Source organism: Periplaneta americana, chromosome 13 (assembly GCF_040183065.1).
Source record: "Periplaneta americana isolate PAMFEO1 chromosome 13, P.americana_PAMFEO1_priV1, whole genome shotgun sequence".
Taxonomy (NCBI): domain Eukaryota; kingdom Metazoa; phylum Arthropoda; class Insecta; order Blattodea; family Blattidae; genus Periplaneta; species Periplaneta americana.
The window spans coordinates 28,024,821-28,045,673 of record NC_091129.1 but is presented as its reverse complement, the minus strand read 5'-3'; the positions used below and the strand labels follow the sequence as shown (position 1 = coordinate 28,045,673).

Genomic DNA, 20,853 nt, shown 5'->3' with positions numbered 1-20,853 from the left:
ATGTATGTATGTATGTATGTATGTATGTATGTATGTATGTATGTATGTATGTATGTATGTATGTATGTACAGAGGTGTGAAAATTATTAGAATAATCTTAATTTTTAAGGTTTTTTAATAGTTCCTTCACAAATATTAATTGAATTGATGAATATTGGTATATAATATTACTATACTGATGTAGGATATATTTACTACTAACAATGCGGGAAACCATTGTTGTACATTGGTATTTTTTTTATTTTACAATTGTTATGGGAATTCAGAAATTATTATATTATGTTGGCGGAATTGGAAACATCAAACATTAATTAAGAAATGCTTTAAACAAATTTTTCTTTGCGTTTACATTGTTGTGAAGGTTCAAATGAACGTATACATCTGTTTTGTGCATATAATTTGGCAGAAGGCGTATGCATTCTTCAGTTCATTATGACTCTACAAATTAACAGTTTGTTGTATGTCTTGACCCAGTGCCTTATTAAACCGATCTGGTGGTGCGGATGTTTGCTGCAGCAGGGTAAATAAGCGATAATCCATTTCTTTCATCCCGTTAGACAATCCATGTCCTGCCTATATAACCTTTTTGTACGGGTTAATGGAGATATTTTTGAAGATGTTTTGCAGCGATTTTGTTGTGTAAATGTTTTTGAACATCTTTTGCAGTGAGTTTGGTGTGTAAATATTTTTGAACATCTTTTGCAGTGATTTTGGTGTGTAAATGTTTTTGAACATCTTTTGCAGTGATTTTGTTGTGTAAATGTTTTGAACATCTTTTGCAGTGATATTGATGTGTAAATGTTTTTGAACATCTTTCGGAGTGACTTTGGTGTGTAAATGTTATTGAACATCTTTTGCAGTTATTTTGGTGTGTAAATGTTTTTGAACATCTTTTGCAGTGATTTTGTTATGTAAATGTTTTTGAACATCTTTTGCAGTGATTTTGGTGTGTAAATGTTTTTGAACATCTTTTGCAGTGATTTTGTTGTGTAAATGTTTTGAACATGTTTTGCAGTGATATTGATGTGTAAATGTTTTGAACATCTTTTGCAGTGATATTGATGTGTAAATGTTTTTGAACATCTTTCGGAGTGACTTTGGTGTGTAAATGTTATTGAACATCTTTTGCAGTTATTTTGGTGTGTAAATGTTTTTGAACATCTTTTGGAGTGATTTTGGTGTGTAAATGTTATTGAACATATTTTGCAGTTATTTTGATGTGTAAATGTTTTTAGCATGTTTTGCAGTGGTTTTGATGTGTAAATGTTTTACAAGAGACTCAAGCAATAAAGCATGGCAATGGTTTATGTTACACTAAGATCCGGTGTCCTCGCGAAATTGTCTCTCACAGCACAATATGACATTAGAAAAAACTGTTTGTTTTGGTGTCCCTTACAACCTCCCGGAGTTTGTCGGTTTAATTACACTGGTCAATAATGATTTTGTTAAATGTACAATTTCTGCTATTTCGTATGTAATTTCATCTGCTGATTCCAAAAGTGATGTCAGAATTTTTCTACCACTCATCATTTTTTTTTATTTTAGAAAAATTGATTTGTTCTTATTGCTATAATGTAGTCCTTAACATGCTAATGGAAATAAAGTATTTAAAATATTTCAGGTTATTCCTTTAACAATTGATCCATAACTTTGGAACTTTGTTGTCTGTGAAGTCAGAATTCATAAAATTAAATTTTATTCCTCATTAGACTATGAGAGTTAATATTAATTTTCAGTGCAGTTGGAACTTACATTCATGAAACAAGTTTCATAGACTGTGTCTTCTTTGTCCTAATTTTAAATGTGGTAAAGTATCTTTTAAAGTGAAACATACCTCGAAATATTGTGTAAATCATATATATAAAATTTTTGTTACATTTGTGATTAGTCAAATTTGAATTATAATACACTATTTAAAAGTGTTTACGAGTGTTATTTTCATTGCAAAATAGATTAGGACATGAACTGGGACCTTGAAATCTGTTGTGCTTCATGTGATTCCATTAACTGGTCGGCTAAAAGATCCCGTCATATGCTTTTTCCAGTTCCAATGATATGCCGGGAACCTAAAGATCATTCAACAGACTGTTACTTTCTAGGAACCACAGATCAGAAAATCACAGAGAACTTGTCAGGGAGCTGATTCATAACTATAACGTGATGGGGTGTTATTTCTCTCAAAATAACTTATTGGATTCTCTTCTACTTTTTCTTTCCTCAAAACCTTCGGGTAGTGAGCGACGAACAAGGGGAGCGTTTTTACCAGAATTTTTCTGAAATTAAAAGGCGCTACCAGGAAAATGGAGCCCAAATATTGTCAGACTACTGCTGGACACTCAGAGCGCTGGCACATGATGTACGTGGGTTTGAATTCTTTTAAATTTCGACGACGAAGTTGCATTTGTGATGGAGAAATCAAATTTTGAGAGAGATTTTCTCTCGATTCTCCCGTTTTTTCTGTCTTAATTCCACCAATATTCTCCGCAATTACCACATTATAATAAATTATCTTTTTCGAAAACTAGAGCATCGCTATTTTATACAAATTTGTAGTGTTCATCGTGGTATATCGAAAATGTTATTGGTAGTGGAATATAGACGAGTCATAGATCTGCATAAGATCCACAGGTTCTTCCTTTCTTGAAGAAGACGTGACGACTCGTGTAGATTTGTGAAGTATGGTAGACCACTACCAGAGATATGGTAGGCTGTATGGCTTAGCTTGGCAATATAATCGATGTAACCTATAGCTCATTTTATAACGGGTATACTTGAAACATATCAAAGTCGAAGTTCTTATAGAAGTTGTTTGCCCAGCCCGAAATGCACGTCTACATCTACTTATAAGTTGACCATTGCATTTTAGGTTCTATAAAATGTTACTTCAGGTGCCTAAACTGAGCTCTATTCCAATGCAAAATAGATTCTATAATTTATATATTTTTAATTACATTAACACATTATTTACAAACTGCTTTTAAGGAACCCTGAGATTCACTGCTGCTCTAATATAAGCCCGCCATCGGTCCCTACCATCATAAAAATTGTAAATATCAATACCTTAAAAACAATATACTTTGCATACTTCCACTTGGTAATGAGTTTTGGAATAATATTCTGAGGAAATTCCACAGATAGTAACAGTATATTCCTATTACAAAAAAGAGTAATTAGAATAATATAGGTGTCAAATCTAGGTAATCGTGTAGGTCTATTTTAAAAAAACTACAAATAATGCCCATGGCTTGTCAGTATGTCTTTTCACTAATGATCTTCCTCGTATGTAATCGTGAACACTTTGTAACTAATTCAACAGTTCATAGCATAAATACAAAAAAAAAATGACTTTCATACGCCATCGGCAAGTCTATCGTGCTATCAAAAAGGAGTGAGTTATATGGCAGTAAAAATTTTTAATAGCCTCCCTATCGATATAAAAAATGAAACGCAAAACATAAAATTACTTAGGGCCAAATTAAAGAAGTACCTAATTTCTCACGCCTTCTATTCTGTAGGTGAATTCATGACATTCAATAACACTTCATGATACTAAAACTTTGTGTTGTACTAGTAGACTTTATTGTAAATCTCGTCTGTATATATTTCATCTAGACTGTGACTATAAATTAAGATTTTATAATAGTATTTAGTTTTTTTGACTTGTTTCATATTCTAGCTGTAAGCAATGTATGAATACCATGGAATGTTAATAAATACAATACAATACAATACAATCTAGTGTTGATAATCTGAATTGCAGATAAAGTAATTACTGATTATTATTAACAATTGAGTGCTATTTGTCATCTAATGTTAAGAATGTGAGTTGCAGATAAAATAGTTACTGATTTTTTTCACAATTTAGTGCTATTTGTCATCTAGTGTTACGAATCTGAATTGCAGGTAGAATAATTACTGATTTTTATTCACAATTCTGTAGTACTTATCATCTAGTGTTAAGAATCTGAATTGCAGATAAAGTAATTACTGATGTTATTTACAATGCAGTACTATTTGCCATCTAATGTTAATAATCTCAACTACAGGTGAAAAATAGAAGAGCGGAATGGTGTGAGGTATTGAATTTTTTTAACCGGATGTGATCTACTCTAAATACAATGAAATATGCCAGCATGTTGATTCTAAATAAAAGTTTGAAACTTTATAATATGGATCTTATGTCTTCTAATTTAATGCATAAATTGTGGAATTGGCATCTTTTGAAATTAAAAATGTTAAAGATGACGATGTTGATTGGTTGTTTTCGCAGTTTGTTCAAAATGAGGTTATGCTGTTCCTCATCAATTTGTACATAGGTTTTCAGTAGGGATGAGCTGTCTAAGTATTACCACAGTCTAGTATATACACATAAATTGTATCCCTGTCAGTTTAACACCCTGAAATCCGTCAGAATCCGTCAAAATTAAAAATAAAGAAAATAAGACCCATTCAATATATCTATATACAAATAAAAGCAAACCTTTTTTACCAATCTTGATTAAAATAATAATTCATCCACATCACCTGCCTCTAATTCTGCAGTTTATGAATTTTTTTGGTCTACGCTCCCCCACAAATTAAGCAATTAAAAATGACAGCAGCTAAAAAGTCAAAATACGATGTAAATCATAATTCCCGCCAGAAAATCCGTCACCCGTCAAGGCTATTTTTTTCCCGTCCGCTACATTTAAATTCCGTCACTTTTGACGGAATTTCCGTCCATTTGGCAACACTGATATACAGTCACGAAGCTTGAGTTGTGAGGGTGCTAGGAACAACAGACTGTGCAAGTATTATTTCGCATTGTCTGTGATGAGGCGATAGTAGCGATCCTAGTGGTTATAGGTCTCGCAAGTACGGATTACCGACGGAAGGAATGCGAATCAAACACTGCGATAAGGAAGAGCGGGCGAGAGGAAAGGTCACGAGATAACTTGAATGATATTCAAGAGTACAGTCGGAAGAGAAATGACATCGATAGAATCAGTCTTGCGTTGTGACAGTTACATTACGACTTTAGTTTGTTTCATTGCATGTGAATACGTGTCTTGTATCGCACGGTATTATTATTTCATTCGTAAACATATGTTGCGCGTTTAATTAGCTTCTAATTTTTCTCTTCCTACGTTCTTTATTTTCACAGCGATGTCCTCATTTGTTCATCTTCTTGGAAGAGACAGTACTTCCATCGGCTCTGCATGCCTACATACACACGTCAAAACAGTCAGCAACGCCACCATTGGTTTTCGGTAATCGTTTCTTGCTCGAGTTATAGCAACTGTGGTATTACCCGAACTAACCGGAAACAGTTGCTACAATGTGCAGACAATTGAGAATCAGGTGTGGCAAAATTATTTCGACAATATTACAGTGATATATGACAGCGAATTGATGAAACTAACGAATTCTTAATCATGATTGGTTACTGATTGAGTGAGCGAAATAGTATAATCATTTTTTAATTATTGTTTGGGATTTCAGATTATGAATATTTTATAACAAGAGAGAGATGGTATAATAATAAAATGTAACCGAAAAAAAAATGTTGATGCCGATTCGATGTGCTTGTACATGAAATATACTCGTGACACAAAAGCGAATGCACACTGATGTCTAATAGTAAATACCGCAGATATAATGGAATTACGGTGTTGAGCTTGTAGAACCCCAGCTTGAAATTGGATGCTTGGAAATCCAAGTTTTATTTAAAGCAATCGCATTTTAAAATCCGAGTTGCATGTCTGAAATGAATTTGTATTTAAAACAAACGAATTAATTTCTTTCCACGACACGAACAAACAGCGCATTCTATATTCCGAATGAGAGTCACAGCGTCGGAACGAAACTTATTTATAGAAGTAATCAATAGAACACAAGTAGCAAGGGAAGGGGCCGGTGTCACCCAGATGGCCAGCCATATTTTTCTGACGGCATCCAACAGTTTGGTCTCGTTATCGGCCTTGTTCAGCTACAGACAGACGGACAATCGCCGGAGAGAGAAAAAAGGCCTCAAGTTTTATCTCTAATTTTTTTACATAGGTAGTTTCCCAGCCGCCCCATTCCTAATTTCTTTTTTTTTTTTACACTTTTTGTTCCCCGTGAAGTTTCTGAGCAAATTAGCACTGTTTTGCCCTCGCAAGATGGAGAACTGTGCTTCTGCACTTTTTTCTTTGTCTTGTCTGCCTGTCTATCTGCTCTACCCACCCTCTCGTCCCTCTCATTCTGACATTCTACGCCCTGACATTGCCTAGCGAAATAAAAGAAAAAAAAAACACCGAGTGCTGGGTGAAAAAGGAATGCAACAGCAAAGAAAATAGATAAAAAGAAGAAACAGGTTATAACTTAAGGATGTGTTAAGTGTCCATCCCACGTGGACAGTGCTAGATTTTTCCAATTCTTTATCTAGCACAGGAGTCGTCATCTCAGTGCACTATGGTGCAGGCACAGTTTGCTCGATGCTCAGTTCTATCCCTTAAGGTACGGTCACACGTCGCTACTTTTGCAGCGCTGCAGTACAAAAAACTGCGCAACTCTTGTACTGCGACGTGTGAACAACGGTGCAACCCGAAAAGTGGCGGCTGCCGAACCTGCTGCCCGCTACTTTTCCATGCTGCGCGCAGCTTAAAAGTAGCGACGTGTGAACAGGGTTCTCAGGGTTGCAGCCGCAGCATTTTTGATATCGGTTTTGTTGAAACTTTTGCTGCGGTTGCAACCAGTGTTACCACCCAAATGTGCCAATGATACTTTTATTGTTTGGATATATTTTAATGTTAAATGTGATGAAAATACATTATTTGTAACACAACACAACACAGTCTGATTTTTATTAACAAGTCTGAGCATAATTGCTGACGATGTAATTCATTTTTTAAATTTTCAGTAGCGTACTTCCAAACAGGAGGGTTGCCAACATTGATTACGTGAATATACTGTTGGTTATCATTTAAGTATATAGGCGTTTTTAAAAGCTTTATAGTAAAAATAATGTCAATTTCTGACTAATAGATACGACAGAAAAGCAAATAATACATAAGGAAGCTTTCGCATGAGTTTCTTAATAATGCGAACATAACCACAAAATGTATATTGAGAAGTCAACACGGAGATGGGAACCTGCAGCATGACTGCGGCTGAAAAAGTAGCGCCTTGCGTGTGAACAGACACGCAACGTTTGCAGCTGCAGTATGAAAGTAGCGCTGCAAAAGTAGCGACGTGTGACCGTACCTTTAGATACCAACTGTGCAACAGGAGGTGGGGGGAAGGAATCAGGTGATGGCAGTGGCGTCCGTTCACTTGTGCAACTCTTTTAATCAAACTTTAATAATTATAATAAACACGGAAGAAGCATGGACTTAATTTATTTTAAGAGGAACTTTTCAGTTTAAGACAAGAAACAATATATGTATTTTGCCGTTATGTATTGTATCGGTTTTGAAAGTAAATAGTTTTCTTTATATTAAAGTAATTCAGAACTTACAGACCTATAGGCCTAATGCATTTTTACTATTACGAAATATTAAATCGAATCTATTAGTAATATTTAAATCATGTCATCCTATTCCTTTGTTCAAGTGTCGTCAATAAAATAAAATAAATTGTCTGACTATATATCACAAACCAATTATTTTTTATTATGTATAACATATGAAACAAATTATCGTTTCTTTTAAAAGGCTAAAGTAAGCTTAAATTATTTTATTACAATGTAAATAATAAATTATAAAATTTATTTTCGCTGTTCGTTAGCATTGGTTTTCCTGGATTTTTAAATCACTTTTTAGTTTAAGACAACAAGCAAGTTGTACTTTTTCGTTTTGTATTGCAGCGGTTTTGAAAACAAATAGTTTTTTTTCATATTAAAGTAATTGAGAACTTACAGACATATAATGCATTTTCACTGTTACAAAATATTAAACAAATCGAACCCATTACTGATATTTAAATCGTGTCATCCTATTCCTCTGTTTAAGTGTCGTCAATAAAATAAAATTAATCATCCATTTTTTATCTGACACTATATATCACAAAACCAATTCTTTGTTATTTTGTATGAAACATATTGTCGTTTCTGTTACAAGACTGAAGTAGGCCTAAATGATGTTATTACAATGTAAATAACAAGTGATAAAAATTATTTTCACCGATCATTAGCATTGGTTTTCCTGGATTTTTTAATTCGTTTTTCCCTCACTAACTGGTTTATGTTAGGTGTCAATGCTCGTGTAGAACACAATCGAAGAAGACATTGTAAATTATGGTCAGAAAGTTGGCTTCTGTGATGGGATGCGTTGGCTTGGCTCTACACACTGCACACTACTACCTCCTCAGCCAGCGTGTCGGCGCTCCGAACTAGTATGCAGGCCAGTTGACGATGGCTGATCTAGCAGGTAGATAGATATCTACTTTATTGCTTGGACATAAATACATTATACATAGCACCGTCATTATAAATAAAATCATACAAAATTATTTGCCAAGTTAAAATATTCGTTAATGCTATAGAAACTGTGTTCATAAAATTTTATTTTAATTAACGATTTGAATAAATCGTAGTTTAAATTCTTAGTTGAATTTGGTAAACTATTATAAAACTTCAGAGACATATAATAAAAACTGTTTTGTGTAGTCTTGTATCTGCATAAATCAAGTCTTATAACTTTACAACTTCTCGTATGGTATTCGTGCAAATGCAAGTTCAAAGGGTAATTATCTATATTCATTTTGGTATATAACAAACACTGTAATACATATAGCGATGGAAGAGTGACAATTTTACAGGATTGAAATAAAGGTTTACAATGTTCTTTTGGTCCAACTCCACAAATAATTCTCACTGCTTTCTTCTGTAATTTAAAAATATCAAAAGATGAACTTTGATTCCCCCATAATAAAACACCATATTGAAGATGACTATGAATATATGAAAGATATACTGTTAATAGCACTTTTGTATCCACATTTTTAGACAAATATCTTAACATAAATATTCCTTCAGATATCTTACCCGAAATCATATTGATATGGCTATCCTAGCCCAAACCGCATTCAATATAAATACCCAAAAATTTGATGTTATAATGAAAAGCAACACTTTTTCTATCTAAGCTAAATTTAAGATCTGTCACTTTACTTTCATTAATACATAAATAATTAGAAGAACACCATGACTTAATTAAGATATCATTCTCATCTAACAAATCTTGAGAGTCAGAATAACAATCAGCAGCTAGCTGAATAGCCACATCGTCAGCAAATAGATAACGGTTTACAGATTTACTATTAACAACACTAGGTAAATCATTAATAAAAATAATAAACAATATAGGACCTAAAACAGATCCCTGAGGTACACCATATACTAAAGACTTGAACTGTGATAGTGAACCATTATAAGCTACACACTGTAATCTATTATTTAAGTAAGAATTTATAAGATTCTTTGCCTCCGAACTAAAACCATAAAACATTAATTTGTCGGCTAATATATCATGGGATATGGTGTCAAAAGCTCTTGTCATATCATAAAATTTACATAAAACAGATTTTTTCTTTTCAAGACCTTTCAAACGTTCACCTACTAGTGAAAGAACAGCATCACAAGAATTACGATTTTTACAGAAACCAAATTGGGAAGTAGAAAATAAATGATTGGATTGAAAATAATTAATTATCTGATCATTAATAAGAGATTCAAATACCTTGGCCGCTATAGGTACAATAGTCACTGGCCTATAATTTTCCATATCTGATTTGACACCTTTTTTAAAAATCGGAATAACTTTAGAATACTTCAAGGTTTTAGGAAACTAAGACATTCTAATACACTTATTAAATAAAATACTTAATAGTTCACAAATATAAGGCGAAGCTAACTTAAGTATTACAGAATTAATGCCAAAAATGTCCAAGCTTCTATTATTACTTAGTATTACAGAATTAATACCAAAAATGTCCAAGCTCCTATTATTAATTTTTTATACACATCCTCAACTGAAAATTATCTAAAATTAAACGATTTAAGAGGACCATTTATATTACTTAAATCTAAAAATAGTACTAAAATTATTTACGCTGGGTTCAATATCATTAATAATATCACTAACCTTATTGATAACAAAATCATTAAAAGACTCAGCAGATAAATTCTTATTACATGCAGAAGATCTGTCATTTGAACGCGTTGTTTTTTTATTACTTGTTGCTTGTAAAATGAATTCAGAATTAAATTTTCTCTTAGCCAATTTGATTTTAGAAATGTATTTACGTTTATAATCCAAATAAGCATTCTTTGCAATAATTCTTTTACTCATTTTATAAATGTCATGTAATTTTAAGCATTGCTAGTTCATCATACGTAAATTATCATTATACCATGGTTTACTTACAACAACTTTGTTAGTAAGAAATTTGAAAGGTAGAGAATTATCTAGTGCATTAATTATCAAATTGATAAAACCTGAAAACATATCAATACTAGCTAAAGTATAAACAGGAAGCCAATTAATTAGAGACAGTAAAAAAGAAAAATACTAAAATGCTAATGAACCTGTAAGGAGTACTAGATAAGTAATTACTCTTTTCATTATTAGTTTGATCAACCTTCGCTCTAAGTAATATAGCATCATGATCACGATCGAACAGTATGAACAACAGATTCAGAAATCCTATCCACATTGAATTGAATTAATAACATTTTTCATTCCTAATGTTCTGCCCAAGGAAAGGTCTTTCACTACAAACTCAGCATTTTGCAATATTTCCTATTTCCTACTTTCCTCTTTGTTTCCGCATATGACCCATATAACGTAATGTCGTCTTATCTGATACCTTCTTCTGCACCGAACACTTCTCCCGTTCACCATTCCTTCAAGTGCATCCTTCAGTAGGCAGTTACCCAACCAATTATTTTTCCTCTTCGTGATCAGTTTCAACGTCATTCTTTCTTCACCCACTCTTTCCAACACAGCTTCATTTCTTTTCCTGTCTGTCCACTTCACATGTTCCATTCTACTCCATATCCACATTTCAAATGCTTTTACTCGCTTCTCTTCAGTTCGTGTAATTTCTATGCTTCTACCCCATGCAATTCCAAACTCCACACATAGCACTTCAGCAGTCTCTTCCTTAGTCTTTTGTCGAAAGGTACGCAAAAGATGCTTCTTTTTATGTTAAAAGCTTCCTTGGCTACTGCTATCCTCCTTTCGACTTCCTGGCAGCAGCTCGTGTTATTGCTTGTAGTACACCCCAAGCATTTGAAGCTGTCTACTTGTTCTACTGCTTAAATTTGCAAGTTTACTTTCTTTATATTTTTACCTATGACCATGGTCACTAAATATGCTGTCCTGGGCCCGTCTCAAAGAGCGAAGAATTATTCACTCTCTCACTTTACTCTTCAATATTCTTCAAACCTCTAACCCTAGCTACTTAGCTTCTCGTTTTCAACATTTGTCCTCATATCACGAAATAGATACTCGCTCACACGCTCCATTCCTAAACATGTTAGTTATCGCAACCGACCAATAAATATTTGCAGTGTTTATTGTAATGACGGCTTTGTCCTATTATTGACATAAATAAATAAATAAATAAATAAATAAATAAATAAATAAATAAATTAATTAATTAATTAATAAATAAATAAAAAAGTAAATAAACAAATAAACAAATAAATAAATTACAAATAATGAATATATTACAAATGATAACTAATTAATAAGAAATAAATAATAAATCATAACTAATATATAAATAAATAAATCATAAATAAAAAATAAATAATACTTACTTACAAATGGCTTTAAAGAACCAGTAGGTTCACTGCCGCCCTCACATAAGCCCGCCATCGGTCCCTATCCTGTGCAAGATTAATCCATTCTCTATCCTCATATGCGACATCTCCCAAATTCATTTTAATATTATCCTCCGATCTACGTCTCGGGCTACCCAGAGGTCTTTTTCCCTCCGGTAGGTAATAAATAAATAATTGAATAAATCATAAATAATAAATAATTGATTAAATAAAAATTAATAAATTGATAATTTAACAAATAATAAAAACTAAATAAATAATTGTATAAATCGTAAATAATAATTAATTAAATACATGAAAAATTAATAAATAGATAAATGAATAAAGCATAAATAATAAAGTAATGAATAAATAAATAAATAAAAATAATAAATCATAAATAATAAATAATTAAATAAATTTATAAACCATAAATAGTAAATAAGTAACTAAATAAATAAGTATAAATAACTAATAAATAAATAAATCATAAATCATAAATAATTGAATAAATCATAAATAATAAATAATTAATTGAACAAATTATAAATAATAAATAAATGAAAATTAATAAACAATAAATAAATCATAAATAATAAAAATAAACAAATCATAAGTGATAAATAATTAAATACTAAATTAAAAATCCATAAATAATAAATAAATATATGAATAAATAAACAAATAAATTACTACATAAATAAATAAATTGGTTCAAATAACACCAGGCTGTTTTTGTTAAGGAACTTGAACGTTAACTGAGTATAACGTCAGTTTACAAGCAAAACACATTAAGCCAAATATATTACTTCTAAGAAAAAGGCATTCTTATTTAATAAAATTGAATCATCAAAATATTATTTTTAATAAATTGTTTCTCTTTATGTGTATTTTATCTTCTAATTCTAAGTTTATACCCATACATTATATACGCTTTTTCCTCAGAAGTTTTATTTTTGACTTAATGTGTTTTGTTTGTAAACCGGCGATAAGATCATAATGGTTCAACTAATGCTTATTTATGCAACTCACGTTCCGGTATAATCGACATAGAAACTCACACATAATTTACATAATTTATTAATTAGAGTTATTTTATTTACTCTGGGACAGATTTCATATAAGTTATCAATGATTCACTTTACATATAAATAAAATCAACTTGCAGATCTGCCTGATGCGGAATCCTTAAGTCGTTTAGAAAAAAGAAGTGCACTAATTTATCGACTTCATACGATTGTACTCTTGCGATGTAGTGCTAGAAAATGAATGTAGGAAATATTTACGATTGTGTGGAATGCATTTCTCGTGTAGTAGGCATATCTTAATTTGCACGGAAATAATCCAGAGATAATCGTAAGGTCACGTTTAAGAACAGGAAAAACCAGAATGAAAGTGAATGGATAAGAAATAATGTTAGTGGTACTAGTACATTGCGTGGCAAAAGTCTCTCCGCAGTGAACTCAGAGGCGCGTGGGAGCGCCTAAGTTGGCAGCGCTAAGATAAGGCGAAGGAGCGGCGGTGCGGGCCTTGACCTAGAGCAGGTAGTAACTGAATAGCATTCTACATACGTACAGCTGCGTGTGGACATTATGCTTGTAAGAAGCGGTTGTGCTTTTTTGCGTTATAAGTCAATATGTTATGTATTGAAGAGAGATCGTTTTAGTTGAGTATGTCTTCCGTGAAGGAGATACGTTTTCGAAAAATGTAAAACGTACATTTCTTGAACGTTTTCCAAATTCGGTATGTCCTAATCGAGATACTGTGCGAGATTTAATTACTAAGTTTCGTGACACCGGATCAGTACATGACTCTCCGAGAAGCGGTAGGCCTAAAGTTTTAACCAAGCAAAAGTGGATGAAATTGATGATATAATATTGAGGAGCTCACCAAATCAATGCAGAAATTAGCACAGGAAATAAATGTCTCTGTGCAGTCAGCACATAGTGCCGTAAAAATGGAAATTAACTCACATCCTTATAAATATGCCTACAGCTGTCCGTGAATTAGAAGAGGCAAATCATAAATGACACTGGAAGGAATGGTGAACGTGAGAAGAGTTCGGGATAGGAGAAGATATCAGATGATAGACGACATTAAGATACATGGATCATATGAGGAGACAAAGAGGAAAGCAGAAACTAGGAAAGATTGGAGAAAGTTGGGTTTGCAGTGAAAGACCTGCCCTTAGGCAGAACACTAAATGAATGAATATGCTATGCCCGTTATGTCTTGCATAGGGCCTATTCCATATGAAATCGGACAACGAAATACCATGACATGTCAGAATTGTCTGAATATTCGTACAGAGGTTTAGTATGTGGGAACTAGTAAATGTACAAATTTTGACTTTCTTTAGCTCAGTAGTTTTTCAGATAAAATTCCTTAAAAATTAGCGTATTTTGTATTTGATTCTTAATTTCAACGCTTACTACTACGTCTGGTTTCGACAATAAAAACTTAAGCTATACCTAATTTTGTAATGCACATTTAAGTGTATTGATGGGGTATAACACGTAATATATTTTATTGTTTGTGGAAATTATGGATATATGGTTTTTTGTGATTTATAACGTGTTCCCACCTAAAAAGTATGAATATAAAATACTATAATATTAGTTGTTAAGACAAAAACAATATAATTTTTAAATCTATTTTAAATGAAAAACCTTAAAATAAATATTTCAAATCTCGCTATAAAATATGCGCTCCCTGCAGCGTCATGCGAAGATGTGAGAGGAGCCAGAATATTCTTATCAGCTGGCCTTGAGTGGTCTTGAAACAGCTAGTGTTGTCACAACACAAGGAATGAGAATATTAGGTGGCTCACTAACCAATCTTCTTTGTGTATTACAAGGTGACGGTGGTTATTCAGTTCCAAGGTTTGAGAGTTTTCCTTTATTGTGTTGCAGCAAATTAAAAAATCTGTTATCTTAAGGTAAGATAGTGATTACATATTGTCTTAAAAGCAAGAATTATACCAATCGTAAACGTCAGTAAACAATGACAAGTTAGTGTAGTGATTATGTAATTATTTTAGTATTCAGAGAAATGCATCTTTCATTTCGAGTTGTTTTCGAATGCTTGAACTACTCGCATGACGCAACTTACGAGCTGCTAGCGTTGGCCAACTACGCGCACGCTCAGCTTGCTGTGGAATGGAGCCGCGCGGCGAAGAAATCCACGATGAGAATTCTTTTCTTTATTTTATTTTCCACTCTTACCCAAAGAAAATGTTTGATCTGTAAACTGTGTTTTATTCTATATTAAATCACCAATATTGTCGTATTCTTATTTTTTAGCTATTTCGTCAAGAAAAAAAAAAGTAACATAAATAAATCTGCAGTGAAGTGAATAAAAATTTAAAAAAGAATCTCTCCAAAGTCGTTATATTACTCTCTGAGTCTGCTTTAAAAAGGGATGTCGTTTAAAATCCTTCCACTAAATGTCTCTGAGCAAAGTCCTTCCAAATCTAAGAATTTTACGAAAGTACGATAAAATCGACGCTCTATAAAATGGAAAGTAATACTAGTTGGGGATATTTTAACCCACCATTACGCTTACCCAGTGAAGGACTTTCAATGAGATAGAAGCACCTTTCTTTTTTTTTAAATGCGAGGTCAAATTTTCTGAAATTTTGTTCGATTTCATATGGAACAGCCCATAGAGTTATACAGAATTAATGTGACCTGAGTATGGTGATAGCACAGTTTAGTATATACAGTTGCGAAGCTTGGGATGCTTCTTTTGCATTTCTCGCGATAGTTGCTAGCCGCTTGGAGCGCTGTGAGTAATAGGAACAATAGACTGTGTCACTGCCATCGTGATTTAATATAGACAGATGACTCGCTTAACCCGATCACGGAGGGTGGCGTTTCAACCATTTAAATTAGTTGCAATGCACAAAGAGTAACATATATATGTCTCTAAAATGTAGCGTAATTGCATTAATAAATTTAAAACAATGATTATGAGACACTTCAGACATAATTCACTTGCGAGTTAAGGTGTAATATTATTTTTGGTGTGAAAATTACGCTGTTCGTATGTGTAATACCTGACTTTATATGGATTAAATATTGGAAAATTCTTGTACATTCATTTATGCACGATTCAATAATTTTCAGTTGCAGTGCACGGATATTTTTATATGTTGAAATTATAGGCTATGTTTACTGTACCAATACTTCAATATTCGCATTTATACATTATAATTAAATATAAAGTTACATGTGATAACTTGTAAATGCAATTTGTCTCTATTTCAGTTGTATTTATTTGTTTCTTACGGTACTCCAATCTTAAGTCTGTTTAATGGGACGCGCTTCCGTATAGGGGCAGCGGGAAATTGGGATTTTGGTACTTTGTACTAATTTAATAGTTACTTAATATTGGTAAGCGTATTTTGTTTACAAGAATGAAGTGCTTTTCACACGCTATATTATAATATTGGCCTTCGGACTATATTGAAATACGGTAACTTCACAGCGCTAATACTAGAGCAACTAGATTTACAAAGTCTCCATAGCCCTGCCATTACATATGTAGGCCTATGTTATGTCATATGGAAATTATAGGTTATTATTTATATTCCTATATTCGCAATTATTCATTATAATTAAGCATAGCCGCACATTAAATTTGTCTGTATTTTAATACTACAATAGAGTACGTACTGAATTATTGTATTTATCTACTTTCTAAGAGACGAAGTAACACAATCGTACGTACACTGATTTCATAGGAGTGGTATGGTAAATTTTGTGTCTACATAAGGAAGGTAGATGTGCTAAATTAAAATCAGAATATAAATTCTTTTTTATTAAACCTCAAAATAGTTTCCATTCTAAACTTCAAATGTTGATGCGAATAGATTATGTGAACGTGTAAAATTCTCTTCACATTAAAATAACACAGTTTTGTAAATTATTTCTTCAACACATTATACAATTAGAAGTAAACGGAACTTATGGACACATTACACTAAATAAAACTTAGCAATGATACGCAATAAAGTTATAATATAATATTTCACTGAGCTCCATGCACTGAAATAGAAAACCCGAACATACATTATCGTCTGCTCGGGAAAGGGGCTGTGCTGAGGCGATAGTAGCGATCCTGGTGGTCAGCAACTATCTATGTATGCATATTTAATAAGTATTGAGCTTCGCAACTGTATATACTAGGGCAATATCAAGCTCTGCAACAAAAATTTAAACCAAGCTCCGCAAAAAAAGGGTCAAATTTGTATCAAAGTGCGCAACTATCTCCCCTCATCAGTTACCCCCACTTTTTCACATCAATATTAAGCAAATTCCCTTCACACTTCAGAGTAAACAAATTAGTAATGTCAATATTGCAAATCAATCTTTCAGGTATAATTCCCTGTAAAGTTGATTTGAATAATTTCGAGGGAAAAATTGTTCCGAGGCCGGGTATCGAACCCGGGACCTTTGGTTTAACGTACCAACGCTCTACCAACTGAGCTATCCGGGAACTCTACCAGACACCGATCCAATTTTTCCCTCTATATCCACAGACCTCAAAGTGGGCAGACAACCGTCAAGCAACCATAGAGGAAAAATTGGATCGGTGTCTGGTAGAGTTCCCGGGTAGCTCAGTTGGTAGAGCGTTGGTACGTTAAACCAAAGGTCCCGGGTTCGATACCCGGCCTTGGAACAATTTTTCCTTCGAAATTATTCATTGTCAATATTGTGTACTCGGTTCTAGGCTTAGGACTAGCAGCATATGTCTTTATGTCGATCAATGCTGGCTGTTTAAAAATTGCTTATTAATGTTAAAACAATCTTCACCGTTATTGCTTTCTATGTTGACTACTTGTAGAGTTTCATGACCCTCTTTCTTAGTTTTAGGTAGTATTGGATCAAGTTTTCTTCTTTGGATGTATAAGTTCCTCGCTTATTTCTTGTGGGGCTGAGCAGATATCTCTCCAGATTAATTTTCAAGGTTTGTCGTACAAGTCTTCTTCATTGGCTTTGCGTTTCCTGGCATTTGTATACGTCTGACGGTGTACAATTACATCTTTCTCATAGATGAGCTTTCTTCCTATATTTAAAAGAATATCACCTTCAACAGTTGTCAGCTTGTCACTATTTTGGCATTAAACATTTTCACTATGCACCTCCATTTCTGTTCTTCTTTGTTCTTGTAATACTTCCTGTATTTATATCCATTAACTACAGATAGATCTTTCCCTCTTTGTACATTTTAATCACGTTGCTTATACAGGGACATCATTTTATTTTTACTTCAATTTTTATTGTACCTGAGTATTTGAATGTACTTCACTCCTACCCCTTTTACTAATGAAGTTCCAACTGTCTTCTACACACAGATCCAAGACCGCATTTAGTAAACAGCACTGAGTTAGGTAGTATAGTACGTTCCAGAAATATGTTCGCGTTTTCCAGTGACGAAAGAGCTTTCAATATTGAATCATATTTTCGCACAGGTACTGTCCGTTAGCCTACGTCGCATTCCTATTTCCTCCACCTGCTTCTGTTCGCCCCTCTGTAAAAGCAGGGCTGTCTTAGCTCTTTTCTGAAAACATTAATTTCTGTTAGGAATTGTACGTTTTCGTAATATTATGCAACTGTTTAAAATAACTTAAATAAAAGGGCCTCGTTAAGTAATTAACTGTCACGTGTTTTCCCTCCTTTCTACGATCCTGCGACATAACCACTTGGACGGACAGTAGATAGAATGTCTGAGTAATTTTATCTGTGCGGGTCGGGCAGAAGTGAAGATTGAATTTACAGTACGTAAGATACTGTTTTATAGAGTAGGTACAGAATTATTTCAACATGAGTTACTAGTACGAAGGACGAAACTGGCAATTGGAATTAGATGCAATAGTCTATAGTGCGATAATATGCACAAAAGAACTGAAGCCTGTATCGAAATGAACGGCCATCATTTTCAAAAATGTGTTTAAATATCCATATTATGATTATTTTTCAATTTAACTTCATTCTCTATATTGTACGCTAATGTGCTGTAGACTGTATAATATATACTGCATAATGAATACGTCCGCATGGATAACTCAGTTCGTGAGTGAAAACACTTATTCTAAATACATTACTGTATTAAGATTAAACAAAAACCTAATGAAAATTATCGAACTCAAAATCGCGATATTTCCTAGTTTACGTAAATGGATGAACTACTTTTCTTCCCTCCTATATCTAGTAGAGTGATTTGTTTGTGTATTACGCCAGTATCATCGAACTCCAGTCGTGGAAAGGGATAGTAATCTGTGTTTCCGGTTCTCTAAAGGTATAGCCAGGTTAATATTAAAAATGTTAGTAAAAATAAAATGATGTCCCTGTATTTGCTGCAGCTGCAGTGTACGTATAGTGTGGAGGAGTGACTGTGCCATAGCTTCGAGCGGTATTATCAGTGCTGCGAGCGCACACGAAAAATAGTACCCGAGCTATCACAGTAGGGGAGGGGAAAACGGTGGGGGTAGTTGTTACTGTTGTGACCGCGAAGCATATTTGCGGAGTTTGAATATACAGTACATTTGCGGAGCTTGATAACACCGATATACTAAACCAGTCATGTCAAAGCAAGAGCATTTTTCTGACCTTGACGTCGTGCGCGGGCAGCAAGCGCTAAGTATGGAAAGAGGAAGGGTTGTGTATATGAATGAGCAACCTGTTGGATAAAGAAAACAGAGGTGCACAAACTTCAAACGGAACGTGAAATTTTATGTCGTTATTTTTATATGGCTTCTTTCTGTTTAATATTATCTATATTGTCTGTAAAACAAAAGTACTAACACTGATTTCTTAATATTTTATTTGTGTTTTAAATCTTAATAACATAATAGAGAGTTAAGAAGGAATATTCACTTAAATTCCATAGTAGTATAACATTATATTGTATTAAGTGGATGAAACACATCATTCATAAAGAAAGTGATATTCCAAAGACAGAGATTGAATATGACATGATAAGTTGGAATTGATATTGATGGTATTTTTAGCCTTACAAAAGTAATCAATAAACTAATCAAAACAATATTACAGTGCAAAGCAAAGTTACTTAGGTAATGTATCTGTTTTAATTGTAACTAATATTACATGACAAAACTCTTATCGCATTATGCTTTTAAGGTGATATTTGTGAGCAACTTCCTATCATCAGAATATTAAATTATTTTCTCGAAATATGCTCAAGCTATAGAGCTGACATTTTTACAACACATGGGCAAGTATCTTTTGCTTATGATGCAACAGTAGTTGCTATGTTAATTCAATTCCGGTCCACATCTATGGAGTAACTGTCAGCGCGTCTGGCCGCGAAACCAGGTGGCCCGGGTTCGAATCCCGGTCGGGGCAAGTTACCTAGTTGAGGTTTTTTCCGGAGTTTTCCCTCAACCCAATACGAGCAAATGCTGGGTAACTTTCGGTGCTGGGCCCCGGACTCATTTCAACGGCATTATCATCTTCATTTCATTCAGACGCTAAATAACCCAGATGTTGATACAGCGTCGTAAAATAACCCTAAAAAATAAAGTAGCAAATAATTCATTTCCTTACAAACAATTTCCATGCGAATATTTTCAAAAATTTCAAATACACTATCATCAGTAATACGTAATATACGGTGTATTAGATTTACAAAAATATTCTGTAAGGCTACTAAATGAATAGGCCTATACCTGAAAATTTCACTTTTCTATACGAAAAGTTGAGAAAAAATGTATTTTGAATAAAAAAGCAAACTTGTGACAAACGAGCATTAAAATTAAATCTTATATTCTTATAATGCAGTTATACTTCTCAGGCAAATCTAAAAATTACAATGGATACAGCTTTAATAAGTTCTCTTCCCTTTATCTATTGAATCAGTGCTGGCCATCCCTGAATATAGCTCGACCAAGCGGCGTATACCACCTCTTTCGTGTGTCTCTTCCTTTCCGCTGTAAAGCGCTCAGGCTCTCCTGGGCTCTAAAGCGCGCGCTTGCTCCTGTGGGCATCAATTGACATGCCTGTACTAGGCTATGGTGATAGCCTCTAACCACAATCTCGTAA

General features: G+C 33.4%; 1 protein-coding gene and 1 non-coding gene across 8 annotated transcripts in view; both read left to right on the top strand.

Moving 5' to 3' along the window:
* The window catches only part of sand (sandman), a 1,680,707-nt gene that overhangs the window by 679,936 nt on the left and 979,918 nt on the right, over positions 1-20,853 (top strand). The gene's annotated exons all lie outside the window — the stretch shown is intronic.
* On the top strand, positions 17,398-17,470 carry TRNAN-GUU (transfer RNA asparagine (anticodon GUU)). The gene has a single exon. It is a non-coding gene; the product is annotated as a tRNA-Asn (tRNA).